The sequence below is a fragment of the Cervus elaphus genome, chromosome 13 (assembly GCF_910594005.1).
Source record: "Cervus elaphus chromosome 13, mCerEla1.1, whole genome shotgun sequence".
Classification (NCBI taxonomy): domain Eukaryota; kingdom Metazoa; phylum Chordata; class Mammalia; order Artiodactyla; family Cervidae; genus Cervus; species Cervus elaphus.
In genome coordinates, this window is record NC_057827.1 from 59,486,145 (window position 1) to 59,506,504 (window position 20,360).

The 20,360-nt window shown below is 44.6% G+C and overlaps 1 protein-coding gene across 1 annotated transcript in view; it reads right to left on the bottom strand.

The window, feature by feature from the left end:
* Positions 1-8,866, bottom strand: part of LGMN (legumain) — a 34,621-nt gene extending 25,755 nt beyond the window's left edge. The window contains exon 1 of the mRNA XM_043921787.1: positions 8,747-8,866. The gene's annotated coding sequence lies outside the window, so the exon portion shown is untranslated. The remainder of the gene's footprint in view (positions 1-8,746) is intronic.
* Between the last annotated feature and the right edge of the window lie 11,494 nt (positions 8,867-20,360).

A 20,360-nucleotide genomic window follows, 5' to 3' on the forward strand; every position in this document is an offset into this window, starting at 1 on the left:
GACAAAACAGTGCTCAGTTACTCATTCATTAATGCATTCACTCATTCATTCACCCACTCAGTCAGAGTCTCCTGAACTCTGACCCTGCCAGAAAAAGCACTGGGGGTTGGGAACGCAGTAGGGACAAGACGAAGCCTCTGTCCTCATGGACTGCAGAGCCAGCTAAGGCATGAAAGAAGTCTAGGAAACCATCCTCAGCATCTGTGCCTAAGACTGTGCTAAACCTCAAAATGATGGGATTTCCCCCCAAGTGAAAAAACAGGAAGCCCTGAGTCTGGTAAAAGTTTTAAAAAGTAAAAGCACTTTACTTTTTTTTTTTTTAAAGTAAAGGCCAGCACTTCTCCAAGTTGACTATACGCTCAGATTGCCTGGGGGGCCTGTTAGAAGGCGGAGTCTGACTCAGTAGGCATGGGCAGGGCCTGAGACTCTGCATTTCTGACAAGCTCTGGGTGATATCCAGGACTACACCCGGCCGCAGTAGGCCTCTTACTTGACCCTGGCAGGCTCTAGTCAGCTCTGCCCAGAAGCCCAGCTTCCTAGTCAAAGAAACTGTACTAAAAAAAAAAAAAAAGAAAAGAAACTGTACTACTCTATCCCCGGATGACTTCTCCCAGGAACTCAATTCTTCACGTGTAAGAATTAAGAATCTGAGGTGGGGGTACTTCCCTGGCAGTCCAGTGGTTGAGACTCTGAGCTTCCAATACAGGGGGCAGGGGTTCAATCCCTGGTCAGGGAACTAGGATTCTGCATGCCACACAGCATGGCCAAACAACAGAAAAGAATCTGAGTTGGTGCTAGATCCAGGTTTCTTTAGCTCCACTACAAAGTCATGGATGCACAGCTAGCTAGCTAGCTCAGTCATGTCTGACTCTTTGCAACCCCGTGGACTGTAGCCTGCCAGGCTCCTCCCTCCATGGGATTCTCCAGGCAAGAATACTGGAGTGGGTTGCCATTTCCTTCTCCAGGGGATCTTCCCGACCCAGGGATCGAACGGGTAACTACAATAACGTGCCCCAGATTTGTCTCAAGATTGTCTTGAAATGGTCAAGGTGAGTAACAGATGAGGGCAGTGGACCTCCCAGGCCACCCAGCCCCGGAACCCACTGGTTTATTAATATGTCACTGTGTATGAGAGGATGTTTTCTCATGTCCACTTGACCTTCCCAGGGCTCACCAAGGGATAACAAAAGGGGAAGTGATACAAAGGTATGAAGCAGCAGCAGTGAGGTCAGGCAAGAGACAGTCAAGCTCCCACCCCCAGAGCTCTGCAGGGGCCCCCACACTGGGCGGGGAGGTGTGCCAGTGATAGGGGAGGTCATGCAACCAGCAGCCTCCCAGGAAGCCTTCTCTTGGGGCAGGGGTCAGCAAACTCTCTGTAAAGGGCTGGAAAGTAGGTATTTTCAGCTCTGCAGGTCACGTCATCCCCATCGCAACTCTTCAGCTCTCCCACTGTATCACAAAGCAGCCACAGACATACAGAAACCAGTGAACATGGCTACAATCCAATCAGACTGAAACAGGCAGTCTCTGTGGCCTGCCCTCAGGAGCCAGAATGTGTTCTCAGCCCACATGGCAGGTACAGTCTGGGGTTTTTATCATCTTTCATCATCAGTCATAAAATAGGCTCTCTGGTTTGCATACCACTCTTTCTGAGTGTCTATCATGTGACTCAATCCTGAAGAGGCTGATCTGTCCGGAGGCACTAGTGCCTGACTTCTTCCTTTCTTTTTTGTCTTTTTTGTGTGTGTGTGTGCCTCAGGGCATGTGGGATCTTAGTTTCCCCTGACCAGGGGTGAAATCTGTGCCCCAAGCAGTGGAGGCTCAGAGCTTTAGTCACTGGACTGCCAGGGAATTCCCCCTTTCATATTTAAATAAAATATACTAGAGTCAATGGTTGGTCTGCCTGAGCCACAGAATAGACACCACCAGCTCAACTGCCTAAATCAGCAAACAAAAAACACCACCAGGTTGTTTTTACAAATTCCAGTTTACCTTCCATTCTTCTACTAAAACACTAGCAAGTTACTCCTCGGTGAGGGAAAGTACCTTATTCATATACAAGGGACATTTTCAGAGTTAACATTTGGCGATTTTCTTGTCTTTTTTTTTTTTTATTATTAACACAGAGTTGTGGTTCCTTGAATACAATGCCAAGTTACAAGCCTCACCATGTGACAGCGATTGGGAAATGCCACTTAAAAAACCCAAACACTAATATGTTGGGAAACATATGGGGCCTGGGGTGAAGGAAAGATGTGAAGTAATACAATCCTTCCATCACCCTGAGCAATGAACATGTCTCAAAATTGCAGGTTTCAGATGGAAATTTCATGGTCAGCACTATTCTTGACAAAGTCAAGAGCAGGAAAACAAAGTCACAAATAATCTTGCAGCATACCTATGATTCTTGTTTCAGCAGAGTAAAAAGTTCATGAATAAAAAGTAAACAATGATCCCTGGGACTTCCCTGATAGCTCAGTGGTTAAGAATCTGCCTTCCAATGCAAGGGACGCAAATTTGATCCCTGGTTGGGGAACGAGGATACCACACGCTGCAAGGTAACTTAGTCCACAGGCTGCAACTAGAGAAGCACCACAATGAAGACCCAGTGCAGCCAAAAAAAAAAAAGTAAATGATCTCTGCCAAACTGGCCCGGGAAGACTGCTATTTCTTGCCCGTCGCGCTCCACGGCCCCAGTCACACAGGCGTCGTCTTCTACTTCTTCTTATCATCTACTCATCCATCCAACACACAGGGCCTGAGCACCCACCAGGTGCTCACAGGGACTGAACAGGGAGCCAAACTGGTGAAACCCTTTGCAGAGCTGACATTCTAGCAGGAAGAGACAGGTTGTCCGGTGGTCATGAGTGCTGGGGAAGAAATACAGGCAGAAGAGGAAGTCCCGGTGGGAGTGTCAGGTATCGTTTTTCAAAAAGGAAAGATTTTAAGAAGGTGAGGGAGCTCGCCCATTTGTAGCAACAAAACCCCGGAGGCAACATAAATGGTCATTTATGGGGGTTGTCTGTTGTTGCTATCCAGTTGCTATGTCCATCTCTTTGCAACCCCATGGACTGTAGCACACCAGGCTCCTCTGTCCTCCACTATCTCCCAGAATTTGCTCAAATTCATGTCTACTGAGTTGATAATCCTATCTAGCCATCTCATCCTCTGCCACCCCCTTCTCCTTTGGCCTTCAATCTTTTCCAACATCAGGGGCTTTTCCATCCACAGGGTACTATTTATCAAATCAATTATCTGTGTGTGTATGTGTGTTAGTAGCTCAGTCATATCCAACTCTTTGCGACCCCATGGACTGTAGCCCACCAGGCTCCTCCATCCATGGGATTTTTCAGGCAAGAATACTGGAGTGGGTTCCCAATCCAAGAATCGAACCTGGGTCTCCTGCATTGCAGGCAGACTCTTTACCGTCTGAGCCACCAGGGAAGCCCTAAATCAAATATGATACATCCTTATGATGGGATACAGTGACAACTTTAAAAGAAAAAGGTAGTTCTTAAAAGTGCTGAGAGTGGGAAGGTCTCTGAGAAGATGCTCAGGGGTATGTGTTTAGTCTGCTAACCATTTGTAGGGAGAAAATGACCCAGGGGAGCTGTTGCTCTAACCAGGGGAGAGAGGAAAGTCTCCCCCAGAGTGCTCTGAGTTGCTTGCTGCACAGGGAGGGAGGGCGGGATATGCGTGGGTATCTATGAACCAAGGAGTGTGCAAGGCACTTTCCCACCCTCACAACAGCCTGTGAGCAGTCTCATTACTCCCTCCAGCTGAGACAGACTAGCAGAGGTAGAGAAACTTGGTGGAAAGTGGCCCTGCTGGGTGACACACAGATCTGCTTCCAAAGATTGCTTCTTCCACTACACCACCTCGTACTTGTCACACCACAAAAGCATTGCTTTTGTGAATATCTCAGAAGCCCCGTAACCACAGGTGGGAGGGCTACACCCCACATTCCGGGGCCTCCAAGTTTCCTCCAGCAGCAGGATACCCAACGTGCCTGCTCTTCATCACCCCACTATTTTAAGGCACTTGTGGGTAATCGGTTATAAAAAGGTCTTATAGAGAAGAGCCCATCAAAGGAGAACTTGAACTACACAAAGTCAAAGTCAATGGACAAGCCTTTACATATGAATTTCACCAGCCTCCAACGCCAGGTCCTCGCTGCTCCCACTGGGCCAGCGACCCTCTCAGGTTAGAGGGCTACATGAAGGCACTGATTCAGCTGAAGGACTCTACTTCAGGCACTACCGTCAAGTGGGGTCTGATCCAATAGGGGAGGTTTGGGACAGACCTGAGTGCACATGCTGGATCAACTGTCACCAGCAATAGAAGTAACAAGGCTACAGTTAGAGGACCGTCTAAATAGCAGGACCAAATTCAAATCCAGGTCTGACACCAAAGCCCAGACCTGAACCACCCCTGTGACCTCCCACATCAGCCCTGTACTTGCTACTTGCTCTGGGTTAGAGACAGCGAACCATTAAAGCCAAGCAAAGCAGCTGGGCAGACAATGACATCTGTAAAGAGCCTTCCAAACCTACAGGTTTTAGATCTTGCTCTCTGTTCTTTGGGGGCTTGCAACAAAATCATCATGCAAGTGGTCCCCGGCTGATAACATGCAAAAGAGACAAGGACAGGAGACGAGCCCTCCTTCACCAAACTGAAGTCAAATTCCTCTGAGCCCGACGAGACTTTGGCCCGCTGAGCACAGGTTTAGCAATCTCCCATCTTTGGCATCTAATCAAGCTTCTCTTAGCAATTTTTCAGCCACTGACCCTCCCACTCTACCTACTGGCAATAAATCTCAGTTGTCCTTGATGTATTTGGAGTTGAGCTCAGTTCTATATGGAACTTTCTCCTCTAAGACAATAGCTAGAATAAAATCCATCTTGTCATTTAAAAAAAAAAATTGCCTAGGTTACATGGCATGTGGGATTTTAGTTCTCCAACCAGGGATCAAACCTGTGCCCCATGCACTGGAAAGACAAAGTCCTAACTACTGGACCACCAAGGAAGCCCCCATCTTGTGATTTTTAACAAATGTCTGGTGAAATTTCTCTTTAATACAGGACAGTTACTAAGTTACTATAGTTCCTAAGTCCAGGGAGACCCTGCCTCACCTTAATTGTTCATCTATCAAATGGGATGGTAGAACTAAATTATTAAGGGCCCATTCAGTTCCCATATCCTTTGATTTTCTGTTTCAAGGGTAAAATGGGAAAGGAAAAAAAAAGAAAAAAAAGAAAATCCAAGCAGTCTTATCTCAAATCTCAAAAAAAATGGATTTTGTTCAAGTGAGTGAATCAATGTTTTTTCATAGGGAACATTTATGATTCAGTAGCAAAGCACATTCTAGATTAGAGCATGTCCTTCAAAACTACCTAATTCTGATTCTGTGGAGGACTTCCCTGGTGGCTCAGTTGGTAAAGAATCTACCTGCAATGATTCTATGGAATTTTTTTTCCCCACAACTCTGTAAACTGTAGATACTAGAAATGAAAATAATTATTGTCTAAAAACATGCAAATGAATTCTATTAAGTGGAGGTGCAAGTGACTCCCCCATTGAAAGAAAGAAGCCAGGTTTCCCATTGCACATTTCAGTATTTCTAATCTACAAATGTACTTTGTACTTTGGAATCTCCTTTCAACTGACTGTAATATGTATAGAGTGATGTTGTTGTTCAGTCACTAAGTCACATCCGACTCTGCAACCCCATGGACTGCAGCTCACCAGGCTTCCCTGTCCTTCACTCTCTCTCAGAGTTTGCTCAAATTCTTCTCCACTGAGTCAGGGAAGCCATCCAGCCAGCTCATCCTCTGTCACCCACTTCACTTTTCAAAAATTATCCACTGAAACTCCAATACTTTGGCCACCTCATGCGAAGAGTTGACTCTTTGGAAAAGACCCTGATGCTGGGAGGGATTGGGGGCAGGAGGAGAAGGGGACAGAGGATGAAATGGCTGGATGGCATCACCGACTCGATGGACATGAGTTTGAGTACGCTCTGGGAGTTGGTGATGGACAAGGAGGCCTGGCATGCTGCGATTCATGGGGTTGCAAAGAGTCAGACACGACTGAGCAAATGAACTGAACTGAACATTTCAAAATGTACAAGCAGCTAAAACATATTTCAAAATACAGAGTCAAGTAAGATTTTTAAATGTACTAATGACTAGAAGAATTTGACTTTTGGTTAATGGTTTTTCTACATTTTTATTTTCACTGCTTATTTGGCATTTGGATTTCTTTAAGTTTCTCCCAAATTACTATTTTTTGAAATCTAGGATTAATAATAGTTTGTAGTCTTTCCCCAAATGAATGAGCATGACTTTTATAACTAGATGTAAATTCTTAAGTTTAATTTTGCTACAACTTATATTTTAAGAAATCGAAGGATACACGTTAAACTACAGAAATGTACAAATGTAATATAAAATACCTGTTACCATCATACAGATCAACTGTTAATATTCTGTAAATCTGTTAACCCTCTTTTCCCATAAACAAATAAAACATTACAGATAAAACAGTCCCCCATTGTCCAGTCCTGTTCTCCGCATAGCACAAGGTAACCACTAATGTAAATTATTTCATTCCAATCAATTTATTATACTTTAAAAAATATATATCCACTTTATAAACATTCTCCTACTAACAAGCACGTAGGTTGTTACCTTTTTTTTTTAACTCTTAAAATGTTGCAAAAGCATTCTTATACTCATCTCCTTGTATACAAATGTCTCTCTGGTACTTATTTTGCTAGCAGCTGTACTGTCCTAAGATATACTTCCAAATATCTGATATCTTTCAAACAATTGATACTCTTGAGAGTAACAAACTTCATAATTTCTAATCTGATAGGTATAAAGTGATCTAATTATGGGTTTAATTTGTATCTTCTGGATTACAAGATAATTTGAGTCATATGTCTAACCATCCAGATTTCAACATCCTTAACATATGTGATGATTTCCCCTTCATAAAATGGGACTCAAATTTTGGCCTAAAGCAATGTCTGCTGTTTAAGGAAAGAAAAAATAGGCTGGTCATTTCTTTAAAAAAGATAGTCAGTCATAGGTGGAAAACCCAAGAGACAGCATTCACCTCAATATATTTTCACTGAATAATACTAGGTATGGTGTTCACTTACTTAAGAGTTCACAACCTTTTTCTCATCTCTCCTCTCTTTCAAATGCAATTGTCTTTAAAAAAGCCTCAGCAATTCTCCTGGGAATTACTGCAGTGAACTCCCTGGTGTGGCCTCTTTCCAACACTTTTCCACATTAGAGAGTATCTAAGGTACACACTGGGCTTCCCTCGTGGCTCATTGGTAAAGAACCTGCCGGCTAATGCAGGAGACTCGGGTTCTATCCCTGGGTTGGAATGATTCCCTGGAGAAGGAAATGGCAACCCACTCCAGTATTCTCCCTTGGGAAATCCCATGGACAGAGGAGCCTGGCTACAGGCCATGGGGTCACAAAAGAGTCCAACACAACTTAGTCGCTAAACAATAGCAGCAACAAAGATACACATCTACTAAATTCGGTTTCTAGGGCTTTCAGGGCAAAATCAAAGTCTCTAACAGCAGCACAGGAGGCTTGCAAGATGCGCTTCTCTGTTTTCCACTATCCACATGAAATCCCTTGCTCCAATCAGGCTCAGGACTCCGGGTCCAAAATCAGTGCTCTTTTCCCGCCTTTATCATGCTATTTTCCAGGCGAAATGCTCTTCTCTTTCATCTCACTAGCTCCTGCCCATCCCTCAAACTCCATTCAATTATTCCCTTCTCTGCAAAGTCCTACCTCTTCCCACAAGCAGGGTTAGATACTGCCCCTGGAACACTGGAATGGTTCACGATAAACTGCCTCTCCCCTTTATGAAATAATCCCTGCTTAAAAAATTTAGTAAGGCTCAACCAATGTTTGCAAACTAATGCAGTAAAGACATTACTGTCTGGAGCAAAGACAGCTGGGCCACACCACTCACTACATACCACAGGGCAAGTCTCAAACCATGGACATTTATTTTCACAAAATCTCCTTCTCCCAGCCCCTAGATTCTTGGCACTGAATACCACGTGGGTAAAACCTCAACTCTAATAGAAGTAGGGGACCAAATTCTGCTAACTTTCACTTCCATGGTTCGTGTGAATCATCCTGTTAACTCCCACCACTCAAGTCTGTGAGAAGTGGAGCTTTTATGATTTCTCAGAAGGGATGTTTTTATACCTTTGGGTATATTTGCTGCTGTGGTTAACATAACCTCTTTCCCCTTAGGCTACCAAGAACGAACTGGAAACAGATGCAACCTCAGCATTACAAACCTCAACAACCTGAATTGTCTCTAGATTGTTAGGACACAAGAGACCCCTCCTGGCGTTCCCTGGTTACAGGATCTTAGCAAATGTGCTCTCAGCTCGCGCCTGTTTCTCTCTGCTCTCGGAGGAGCCTGGGCTTCCAGCCAGGGTTCGCGCAACAAAAGGAGCCCCAACCCACCAACCCCACGGGATGCAAGGCTGAGAGAGAGAGGTCGCAGGGTTTCCCTCGGAAGTCATCGTTTGCCGAAAACTCCCTTTCGCCCGATGAGAAATGGATTTACTCAACAACAACAACAAAAAAAGGCCGGGGAAACTGAAAATCCCAGCCATGAAGCCAAGATCTGCGGCAGATGGGCGACCTTGGTCCGGGGCGTTGGGCCGGGCCCCAGTCCCCCTGCCAGGGTTATTGATTACCTGCTGCGGGACCGTGGGAACTCCTCGCGGTGCGCAGCCTCAGAGCAGCCGGCTGCCCGCGTCCTCTCTGCAGAGATTGCTGAGCTGGGTCCTAGCTCCTTGCTTTGAGAGTTGGCTGCGCCGCGGCGATTGGCCGAGCTTCGGGGAGGAGCGTCTTCGAAAGCCAATGGGAGACGAGAACGAGGCCGGAGAGTCGCAGGAACTACAAGTCCCAGCGAGCCGCCGCGGGGCCTTCTGATCCCAGAGGGCATAGGAGCCCAGGGAGGACGGTATCCAGTGAATGAGGGCGGGATGGGGTGAGAGTGGGAGGGTGGTTCTGAAGTGTGTGGAACCAGGGGCGCAGTATTCCCCGGAAGGATCGATCCCCAGCGCGCTAAACCGTTTAACACTCTGCTTCTAAACCTGTGCACAAATTAGAACCCTGTAGGGTAGTAGCTTCATAGGTACTGATGCCTCCGCCTCTCCCGAAAGAATTTGAGTTCTTTGGTTGTGTCTGCCTGTGGCCTGGGTTTTGGAATCTTTAAAGAGCCCCAGGTGATGGGATGTGCAGATCCGTTTCATCCTAGTTAACAACCCTAGGAGAGGGAGGCACTGTTAATGTCATCCTAGCTTTACACAGGGGGCAACTAAGGAAAGTTATGTCAGGGAGGTTAATTTTCGGAAGATCACAGACCTCTGAAGTGGCAGAGCCGTAATTCGGACCCAGGCAGTCTAGTTCCAGAATCCGGTGCTTTTAATCGGTATGCAGTGCTACTTCTCAAACGTTTGGTATTATCTCACAGGGAGAGAAAAGTAAAATACTATACATACAAGTACCATGGTGTGGAGCTCAGAAAGTTGAGTTGACTGGAGTTATTATGAGGGAATAAGTCCAGTCCTACCCAAGGACATCAAACACAAGATATATAGGACTTACATTCATGAGTTGTCTTGTTTCATCTTTTTTGTTTTGGCTGTGTTGGCTTGTGTCAAATTAGTTCCCCCACTGTTGCAGGAAAGGGGACCCCTTCCAGGGCCCGAAACTGGGCTCTTGTCTAACACTCAGAAATGAATTGTCTGAGGAAACACATCTGCTGAAAAAGCAAGAGATTTTATTGGGAAAGGGCACCCATGTGGAGAGCAGAAGGGTCAGGGAACCCAGGAGAACTGCTCTGCCACATGGCTTGCAGTCTTGGGTTTTATGGTGATGGGATTAGTTGTCTTTAGCCAATCATTCTGACTCAGAGTCCTTCCTGGTGGTGCCTTGTTCAGCCAAGATGGATGCCAGAGAGGATGATTCTGGGAGGTGGTCGGACATGTGGTGTCTCCTTTTGACCTTTCCTGAACTCTTCTGGTTGGTGGAGGCTTATTAGTTCCATGTTCCTTACCAGGACCTCCTGTCCTAAAACAACTCATGCAAGTGGTTACTATGGTGCCTGGCCAGGGTGGGTGGTTTCAATCAGTGTGCTTCCCCTAACACCACCAGGATTAAACTCGGGCCCTTAGCAGTGAAAGCACAGAGTCCTAACCACCGGACCACCAAGGAACTCCCTGATGTCCTTTTATAATTTTTTTTTTTAAACTGCAAATCTTGGGTCTGTGTACTACCCTGGGCCTACTACCTGTTTTGTGAATAAAAGTCTAGAGGAACACAGCCGCACCCATTGGTTTAGGTATGACTGTTCGGGAGAACAAGGCAGAGATGAGCTATTGTAGGAGAGACCATGTGGCCCACAAAAGAATGTGTATACTGTGTGACTATTTACAGAAAAAGCTTACCCACCCTGAGTTAAGTACTTGGCCCAAGATCATAGCTTGGAAGTGACCAGGGGCTTCAAGTTCAGGTCCGTCCAACCCCAAAGTCAGTTCTCATGACCACTGTGCTTTCACAGTCTCCCTCAATGGGGAGCATAAATGTTACGTGCCACGTGTGTGGGCTTTAGAAACATTCACAACCTAAAAGTTGAGGATTATGCTTTATTCAGTGGGAATTTTTAAGACTTCGAGTCCAAGGGATAGCATCTCAAGTAACCCTGAGAGAACTGCTCCAAGGAAGAGCCAGGTTATATAGAAGTTTTGCAACAAAGGACAAGTAGCCTGAACATCAAAAGGTTATTGTTAAAGAAAACCAGATAACCCAAGTTAAGGAATTTATCACTTTTCTAGGTATGGGAAGATGCAAGAGTCTGGACTCATTGAAATCAGTCCTTTGATGTTGCACCTCACTCAGCACAGTATACTGTTTGCACATCCTGAGCTTCCTTGGGGCTCACCATAGGGAGTGGCTGCTGTCGATGTCTGCTAGATGGCAGGTACTTTTTCCGTCCTGGGTTCCCTCGGGGCTCACCAGCTCACCATCTGTGATTGCAGCTCACAATCTGCAATTGCTGGTGATGTAATATCCATGTTTACTGATGTGTTGTGGCAGGTCATATCCCATTTCTCAGATGTAAATGAGCATGGAGAGAAATAGGAATCTGTTCCTTACACTTGAGAACTTACTGTCTAGTAAGAGAGGCAGAGCATCCTTAACCACTCCCTCTGTTCACCCAGAATAAATGGCGACCTCTGGCTGGTTAGGCTTTCACACTTGAAATGGAATGAATGTGGTGGCTTGGTACCAGGCATGTTTAGGCAAACAAAGGGCCCAGGGTAGTCCCCCCAGTCTCCCTCAGTAGCAGTGTGGGCTCAGAGCTCAGAGCTGAAACAAGAGAAGGTGACTGAAAATTGAGGGGCCCCTGGTGATGGTCAGATGAGCCTTAGGAGATGCTGTAAGGTGGCTAGCCTAGGCCAGCTCTGGGGAGGAGGCTGAGATGCAAGAGGCTTGGAATGGGAACTTGTACATGGCGGGTTCTGTCATCAAGTTATCTGGATTCAAATTCCAGTTTTACCACTTATAAGCTATGTGACCTAGGCAAGCCATTTAGCTTCTCAGCGCCTGGGTTTCTTCAACTGTCAAATGGAAAAAAAAAAAAAAAAAAGCACCCAGACTTCCCTGGTGGTTCAGGGGCTAAGATTTCACTCTCCCAATCTCCCAATGCAGGGGGCCCAGGTTCCATCCCTGGTCAGGAAACTGAATCCCACGTGATGCAACTAAGACCTGGTGCAGCCAAATAAATAAAAGAATTTAAAAGAAAGAAAGAAAAAACAGTACCTACTTCACAGGGCCTCTCTGGGAATTAAATTTATTAACCCACTACTAAGCACCAAGTAAATGCCCTATGAGGGCTTCCCTGGTGGCTCAGAGGTTAAAGTGTCTGCCTACAATGTGGGAGACCTGGGTTCGATCCCTGGGTCAGGAAGATCCCCTGGGGGAGGGAATGGCAACCCACTCCAGTATTCTTGCCTAGAGAATCCTATGGATGGAGGAGCCTGGTAGGCTACAGTCCACGGGGTCGCAAAGAGTCAGACATGACTGAGCGACTTCACACACACACAAATGCCCTATAAATATTAGCTACTCACTGTGTTAATAAGATGCCCGTGGCTGCTGAACTATAAATTAAAATTCCAAGTGAGGAAAAGAAGATGGGGATCTGAATTTCAGCACTGCGTGGGCTCCTGTACCCCCTCACAGAATGCCACCCAGGTAGGGGGTGTGCTCTGCCAATGGGAAGCACCAGGAGCAGAGGTCAGCGCCGAAACAGCACACAGGCGGCAGGAAGGTGGCAGGCCCCCTGTGGACACAAGCGCATGGGGATCTCCCCATCAAATGCCCCTGGCCGAATTCTCATGGAAAAAAGTCACCATCTGGGGTCTCTTGCCACCACACCACATAAGCAGAGGTTAATGAGGCTCAGCCGGATAGGGATGTGGTGGATAACTGTCACCACAGATAAGAACCCTGAGGAACCATGGCAGGTTCAAAGTCTTTTCTTATCTAATGGTGGGAGATTAAGTGAGAGATTATGATTATAAAGCAACAGGAGTTGAGGAGACTGTGAAAGTAATTGGTTAGGTCTAGAGCGAGTTTATCAGTGCAGCTTTAACATATTTGAGACCCAGTTATTTTTTTGTTGGTGGGAAGGTGGGGTTGTCCTGAGCTTTTTAGGATGTTTAGCAGCATCACTGGCTACTACCTCCCCAATGCTAGAAGCGCTCCTCTCTCAAGTTGTGGCAGCCAAAAACATCTCCAGACTTTGCCCAAAGCTTCCCCCATGGTGAGAACCTCTAGTTTAGAGAGAGAGCGAGCTGAATATATCATTCACTCATTCCATTTGATGTGACGGTTAAAGGCCTAGATGGTGAATCCAGACCACCTGAGTTTCCATTCCATCTCCATCACTTCCTGACTGTGTGATCCTGGACAATTGCTTCACTTCTTTATGCTTCGTAGAGCTGTTGTAAAGATCAAATGAAATAACATGTGCTGTATGCTCAGCCTCTTTTGTCATGACTCTTTGCAATCCTATGGACCGTAGCCCACCAGGCTCCTCTGTCCATGGGATTTTACAAGCAAGAATACTGGAATGGATTGCCATGCCCTCCTCCAGGGAATCTTCCTGGCCCAGGGATTCAACCTTCACCTTTTATGTCTCCTGCATTGTCAGGCGGGTTCTTTACCACTAGTGCCACCTAATGAAAAAACTTAGTTCAGAGTCCAGCCAAGTGTCAGCTATTCACTGAGTGCATGATAAGTGCTGGACCCTAGCCTGAGCCCCGAGGGTCCCTACTTTCAATTCCTCCCACCACAAACAGACTGGACTTGTTTTAAACTTAAATATTTCAATGGAAGTATAACATGCATAGAGGAAAATGCACAAACTATAAATGTACAGCTCCGTACATTTTCACAGAGCAAATACATCCAGGTAACCAGCCCCTGGATGAAAACCTGAGCTTGGCCAACACCCTAGAAGACACCCTTAGGCTTTCTCCAGATGGTCTTTTTTTTTTTTTTTTTTTAGTGGTCCATACCCTCCCTTCCCCTAAGCATTTTTTTTGGTAACAACCTAATTTTATTTGTTTGTTTGTATTTTTTGACTGTGCTGCATAGCATGTAGAGGTCTAGTTCCCTGACAAGGGATCAAACCTGCGCCCCCTGCATTGGAAGCTCTGAGTCTTAACCACTGGACCGTTAGGGAAGTACCTCCCCTAAGCAGTTAATTATGCTGTTCCCTCTGGCTCCTGACTCCCTTTGTTTTTACTCTGACCAAGTACTGCTTATTCTTTTTTTTTTTTTTTCCCATTTTTTTTATTGTAGTAAAACATATATAACATGTGGTGGTTTACTCGCTAAGTCATACCTGACTCTTTGCGACCCCATGGACTATAGCCTGCCAGGCTCCTCTGTTCATGGGATTCTCCAGGCAAGAATACTGGAGTGGGTTGCCATTTCCTTCTCCAGATATATAACATAAAATGTGCTTATTTTAACCATTTTCATATGTGCAGTTCAGTGGCATTAACTACTTTCACATTGCATGCAACCCTCACTACTCTCTGTTTCCAAAACTTTTCATCATCATTTTCAGCTCAAAAACCATCCCATCCTTCCAGAACAAAATTCCACTGACTCACATGGCCTCACTCCTATCCCCATGACCTCATTTCCTGCCACATCAGTTACTCCTCTCCGGTCTGATGGCTTTCTTACCTTTGTGTGTGCCGCTCCCTCTTTCGGGAATGCCCTTCCCTTTCCAGGCACATAGCTCACTTCTGCTCAAATGGCACCACCTCCTCAGAGATGCCATTCTGGGCTTGCAGACCTAAAATAGTCACACAAACCTCCACCATTCCCTAGCCTTTTACTTTGCTTTACAATCTCACTTTATACATTTGTTAATTTCCTGGGACTCCAGTAAAATTTAAACTGCTTGAGGGACTTCCCTAGTGGTCCAGTAGCTAGGCTTCCATGCTCCCAATTCAGGGGGCCCGGGTTCAATCCCTGGTCAGGAAACTAGACCCCACGTGTGTGCCACAGCTAAGACCTGGCACAACCAAAGAAATAAATATTTTAAAATAAATACACAAACTTCTTGAGAGCAAGACCCAGTCTATCTTATTTATTTCTATATCCACAGCACCTAAAAGCATAAGCTGTCATCTTATAGATACTCATTAAATAAATTTATCAATTGAATTAAATGACATGATACAGGTAAGTGCTGTTTGCTGTGCTCCTTTACTCAAGGGAGGCACTATCTCTTCTTGGTTGTTTTTATAAAGAATTTCCACTCAAGCAGTAAGCATTTATTTACCTGTATGGTAGGCAGTAGTCTAAGAATGACCCTCATTCAAGTCTAATCTGCTCCTCCTTAAGTATGTGTGAAACCTCTGAATATGATGTGATATTATTCCTGTGATTATGTTATATGGCAAAAGGGAGATTATCTGGGCAAGTGAGCATACTCTAATTGTAGGAGCCTTTTAAAAGCAGAATTTGGTCTGGCTAGTGCTAGAGAAAGTTGTCGGCTTGAAGATGGAAGGGCCACCAACATTCAGGCAGGTCAAGGAGCTGAGAGTGGTCTCCAGCTGACAGCCAGCAAAGGCGTGAGGACACCATTCCTGCAACCACAGGAAAGTAATTCTGTCAACCAACTGAAGAGACTTGGACGTGGACTCTTCCCCAGAGCATCCAGGGAGGCATTCAGACTGACCGTCCTCTTGATTTCAGCCTGTGAGACTCTTAAGTGGAGAACCACATGGAGTTCACTGCTGATGGTCACGAGGCTACGTAAGTCTGCCCTTTCTCCAGACACTGTTTGAGAAAGAGAGGAGGGAATAAAAAGTATGTTCATTAGAATGCAGAGTCAGCTCCTATGATAAAGACCCAAATGACAGTGACACAAACAAGATAGGTTTCTCTTGTGAAACACAAGTGTTGGAAGTCCAGGGCTGACAGATTGCCTGGTGTTAGGGACCCAATTTCCTTCTGTCTTGGGCATTTCCATTCCTAGATTGTTGACTTTATCTGGTCCCAAGTGGCTCCACACCATGTCACATTCCAGGCACCTGGCTGGAAAATGTACATGCACATTGGCCAGAACTGAGGCACGTGGTCATACCTGGCTTCAAGGGAGGCTTGGAAATGCAGTCTCTAGTTGGGCAGCCATGAACCTGGCTAAAATTCAAGAGTTCTATTGCAGGAAGTAAGAGGGAATGGGTATTTGGGGATATCCAGCCATTTCTGCCAAGAAGACAGCCTGAAAAACTAATCAGTTCCCCCCCCAAATCTGAAGGAAAGTGACTTACACCAGAAGAATCTGAGAAGCCTCTAACTGGCAACTTTAAGCCATCCCTTGCCCTTTCCTCTGACAAAGATTCAGTTAGAGGAAGTAGAGATGTGGTTTCGATCCCTGGGTGGGGAAGATTCCCTGGAAAAGGAAATGACAACCCACTCTAGTATTCTTGCCTGAGAAATCCCATGGACAGAGGAGCCTGGCGGGTTACGTCCATGGGGTTACAAAAGAGTTGGACATGATTTAGTGACTAACAGCAACAACAGGACCTGTTAACAGAGTTTATCATTTAGTCGCCTTTAAAGGATTAATTAACTAACAAAATCTATGGAGTAGAGGCTATAACTATTTCCATTTTACAAATGAAAAAGTGAAGGCTCAGAAAAATTAAATAAATGGCCCAAAGTCTATAAGGGAGTTTAGCCTGGAGAGCAGGGGTCAGGAATCAAGCTGGTCTGGGGCTTTTCTCCTCCAAGGATGTATCAAGGTTATCTTCATTACCTGGTGGGGTATGCTTTTCAGAAGGACCAAGGTAGGAATGCCTCTTGATGAAGGTGAAAGAGGAGAATGAAAAAGCTGGCTTAAAACTCAATATTCAGAAAACTAAGATCATGGCATCCAGTCCCATCACTTCATGACAAATAGATGGGGAAAAAATGAAAATAGTGACAGACTTTATTTTCTGGGGTTCCAAAATCTCTGTGGATAGTGACTGCAGCCATGAAATTAAAAGACATTTGCTTCTTGGAAGAAAAGCTATGACAAACCTAGACAGCATATTAAAAAGCAGAGAGGTCACTTTGCCAACAGAGGTTTGTATAGTCAAAGCTATGGTTTTTCCAGTAGTCATGTAGGGACGTGAAAGTTGGACCACAAAGAAGGCTGAGCTCCGAAGAATTGATGCTTTTGAACTATGGTGTTGGAGAAAGACTCTTGAGAGTCCCTTAGACTGCAAGGAGATCAAGCCAGTCAATCCTAAAGGAAATCAATATTCATTGACTGATCATTGATCAGTGATCATTGATCATTGATCGATTCATTGATCAATATTCATCCCTGAATATTCATTGGAAGGACTGATGCTGAAGCTGAAACTCCAGTACTTTGGCCACCTGATGGGAAGAGCCAACCCATTGGAAAAGACCCTGATGCTGGGAAAGATTGAAGGTAGGAGGAGAAGGGGGCAACAGAGGATGAAATGATTAGATGGCATCACCAACTTGATGGACATAAACTCTGGGAGATAGTGAAGGACAGGGAAGCCTGGCATGCTGCAGTCCATGGGGTTGCAAACAGTCGGACATGACTGAGAGACTGAACCACAGCAATGAGGTAGGAATTCTGACTACTTTTCTTTTCTTTTTTTTTTTTTTTGGCCGCCTTAGATCTTAGTTGTGTCCGTGGGCTGGTAGTTGCGGTGTGCAGGCTTAAATACTGACAAGTGGGATCTTAGTTCACCCAGCAGAGATTGAACTCGCATTTCATGCATTGGCAGAGGGATTCTTAACCACTGGACCACCAGGGAAGTCCCCTGACTGATTTTAATACAGTGGGTTCTTTAAGGGGAAATACTGAACTGTAGAAATGAACATGTGCATGTATGTGAGCTAGTAAACACAAGGCTTATTGTGAAATCTGTGACCCACCCAAGAGAAACCCACAGTTTTTCAGACTCATTTCTGGCCACATTGTATGTCAGCACCATAGTCCTTTTTTTTTTAACTTCCACTTTTTTTCTTTCTCTAAAATCACTCTTTTAATGTAAAAACATGTGCATGGGAAGAAAAGTCTTGGTTTTGTGGAGTCAGATTCAGGAGCAATGCCACATGTCTCAGACCACCAGTGCAGAAAAAAATAAGTAAAGGTCCTTTGTATCAAAGCAATGCTGTGGACACTGAATCACCTGACCCTTTTTAGATGACTTTCCATATAATATTTTGCAAAAGAAATCAGGATATACTTCAAAGACAGGGACAGTCCATAGGAACTGTTATAGATCAGTTCCCTAGAGCAAAACCTGAGAGGTGATCCCTGTGCAAGTGCATTGTTGAAGACGTGTTCTCAGGAGGAACCCTGGGGGGAGTGGGGGAAAGGAACAGGGCAGAGGAAGGAACTCTGCAGAGATGTGGGTTCACGAAGAGGTGATCTTCAGCCTGATCCCATGGGGATCTCTGAACCACACCTGGTACCAGAAAGGTTGTTCCACCCAGAGGCAAGAAGGCTGAGCTGTTATATACCCACATTGGCCAGTTGTCAGTCATGAAGAGGAGTATAAACTCCTGGGCATCTCCTGATGGGGGACAGCTTCCCTTCACCAAAGGCAGAGTGGGAACCAACCTAAGAAAGATGCAGAGTTAGTTCTTAGCAGCCAATACCTGGTAGTTCATTGGCTGAGTGAGGGATTCTGGGCAGGGCAACAAGAGCCCTACACTTGGAACCGTCACAACTTATGCATAATACTTAAGTCAGGTATATATGATAGTCTCTTGGTGTGCTATTCTGTTTACTTATTTATTTAGGTTATTTTTTTAATTTGTTGTATCTCTTTAAAAATAATATTACTTATTTATCTACTTACTTGTATTTGGCTGTGCTGGGTTTTCCTTGCGGCACAGGATTTTTCTCTACTTGTGACAAGTGAGGTTACTCTCTAGTTGCGTTACACGACATTCTCATAGCTGTGGCTTCCTTTTTTGTGGAACACAGGCTTCAGTAGTTGTGGCACATGGGCTTAGTTGCTCCATGGCATGTGGGATCTTCCCTGTTAAGAGATCGAACCCATGTCTCCTGCATTGGCAGGTGGATTCTTTATCACTGAACCACCAGGGAAGCCCCTATTTTGGTTATTTTTGGTAAACTTTATTTTTTAGAGTAGTGTTAGGTTCACAGCAAAATTGAGAAGAAAGTACAGAAAATTCCGTATACCCCAACAATCAACATCTTGCACCAGAGTGGTGCTTTTATGACAACCAATGAACCTACATTGACACGTCATTATCACCCAAAGTCCATAATTTACATTAGGGTTTACTCTTGGTGTTGTGCCGTCTATGGATTTTGACATATGTATGATGATATCAATCCACCATGACAGTATCATACTGAAACCATACACAATGGTTTCACTGCCCTAAAAATTCTCTGTGCTCTGCCTGTTCATCTCTCCCTCCCCTCAACCCTTGGCGACCACTGAACTTTTTACAGTCTCCATTGTTTTGACTTTTCTAGAATGTCATTTAGTTGGATTCCTATACTATGTAGCCTTCTTTCACTATGTAGTGAAAGAAGCATTGGTTTCTTTTGCTTAGTAATATGCATTTTCTTCCATATCATTCTATGCCTTGAGAGTTCATTTCATTTTAGCACTGGATTAAACACCATCATCCGAATGTACCACAGTTTATTTATCTGTTCATCTACTGGAGGACATTTTAGTTGTTTCCAAATTTTGGCATTTGTAAATAAAACTACTGTAGACATCCATGTGCAGACTTTGTGTGGACATAAGTTTTCACTCACTTGGATAAATATGAAGGAGTGCAATTGCAGTACCGCATGGAACAAGTATGTTTACTTCTGTGAAAAACTGCCAAACTGTCTTGCAAAGTAGCTATGCCTGTACCATTTTGCATTCTCCCCAGTGATGAACAAGAGTCCTTATTCTACATTCTCACCAGCTTTTGGTGTCTTCAGTGTTTGGGATGTTGGCCATTCCAATAGGTGAGTAGTCATATCTCATTGTTGTTTTAATTTGCAATTCCTTAGTGATAGACAATGTTGAGCATCTATTCCTATATTTACATGTCATCTTTATATCCTCTTCAATGAGGTCTCTATTCAGGTCTTTTGCCCATTTTAAAACTAGGTTGTTAGTTTTCTATTGTTAAGCTTTAAGAGTTATATCTATATATATATACTAATAAAGAGTTATATAGATATCCAATAAAGACTATTATCCTCTTTATCAGATGTCTTTTGCAAATATTTTCTCCCAGCCAGGGAATGGAATAGAATGGGGAGTGACTGCTAACAGGTACAGAGTTTTCTCTTTGGAGTGACAAAAATGCTCTTAAATTAGATATTGGTGATAGGTGTACAACTGTGAATATATTAAAAACCACTGAGGGAATTCCCTAGTGGTCCAGTGGTTAGGATTCCACCCTTCCATTGCAGGGGGCATGGAGTCAATCCCTGGTTGAGTACTAAAACCCACAAGCCATGAGGCATGGCCAAAAAAAAAAAAAAAAAAGAGGGACTTCCCAGGTGGTCCAGTGGATAAAACACCAAGTTCCCAGTGCAGGGGGCCAGGGTTCAAGCCCTGGTCAGGGAACTAGATCCCACATGCAGCAACTAAGAGTTTGAATGACACAAGATCCCGTGTGCCACAACTAAGACCCTGTGTGTTCAAATAAATAAATTTTAAATTACCAGATATCTAATTTTGGGAATTCTCT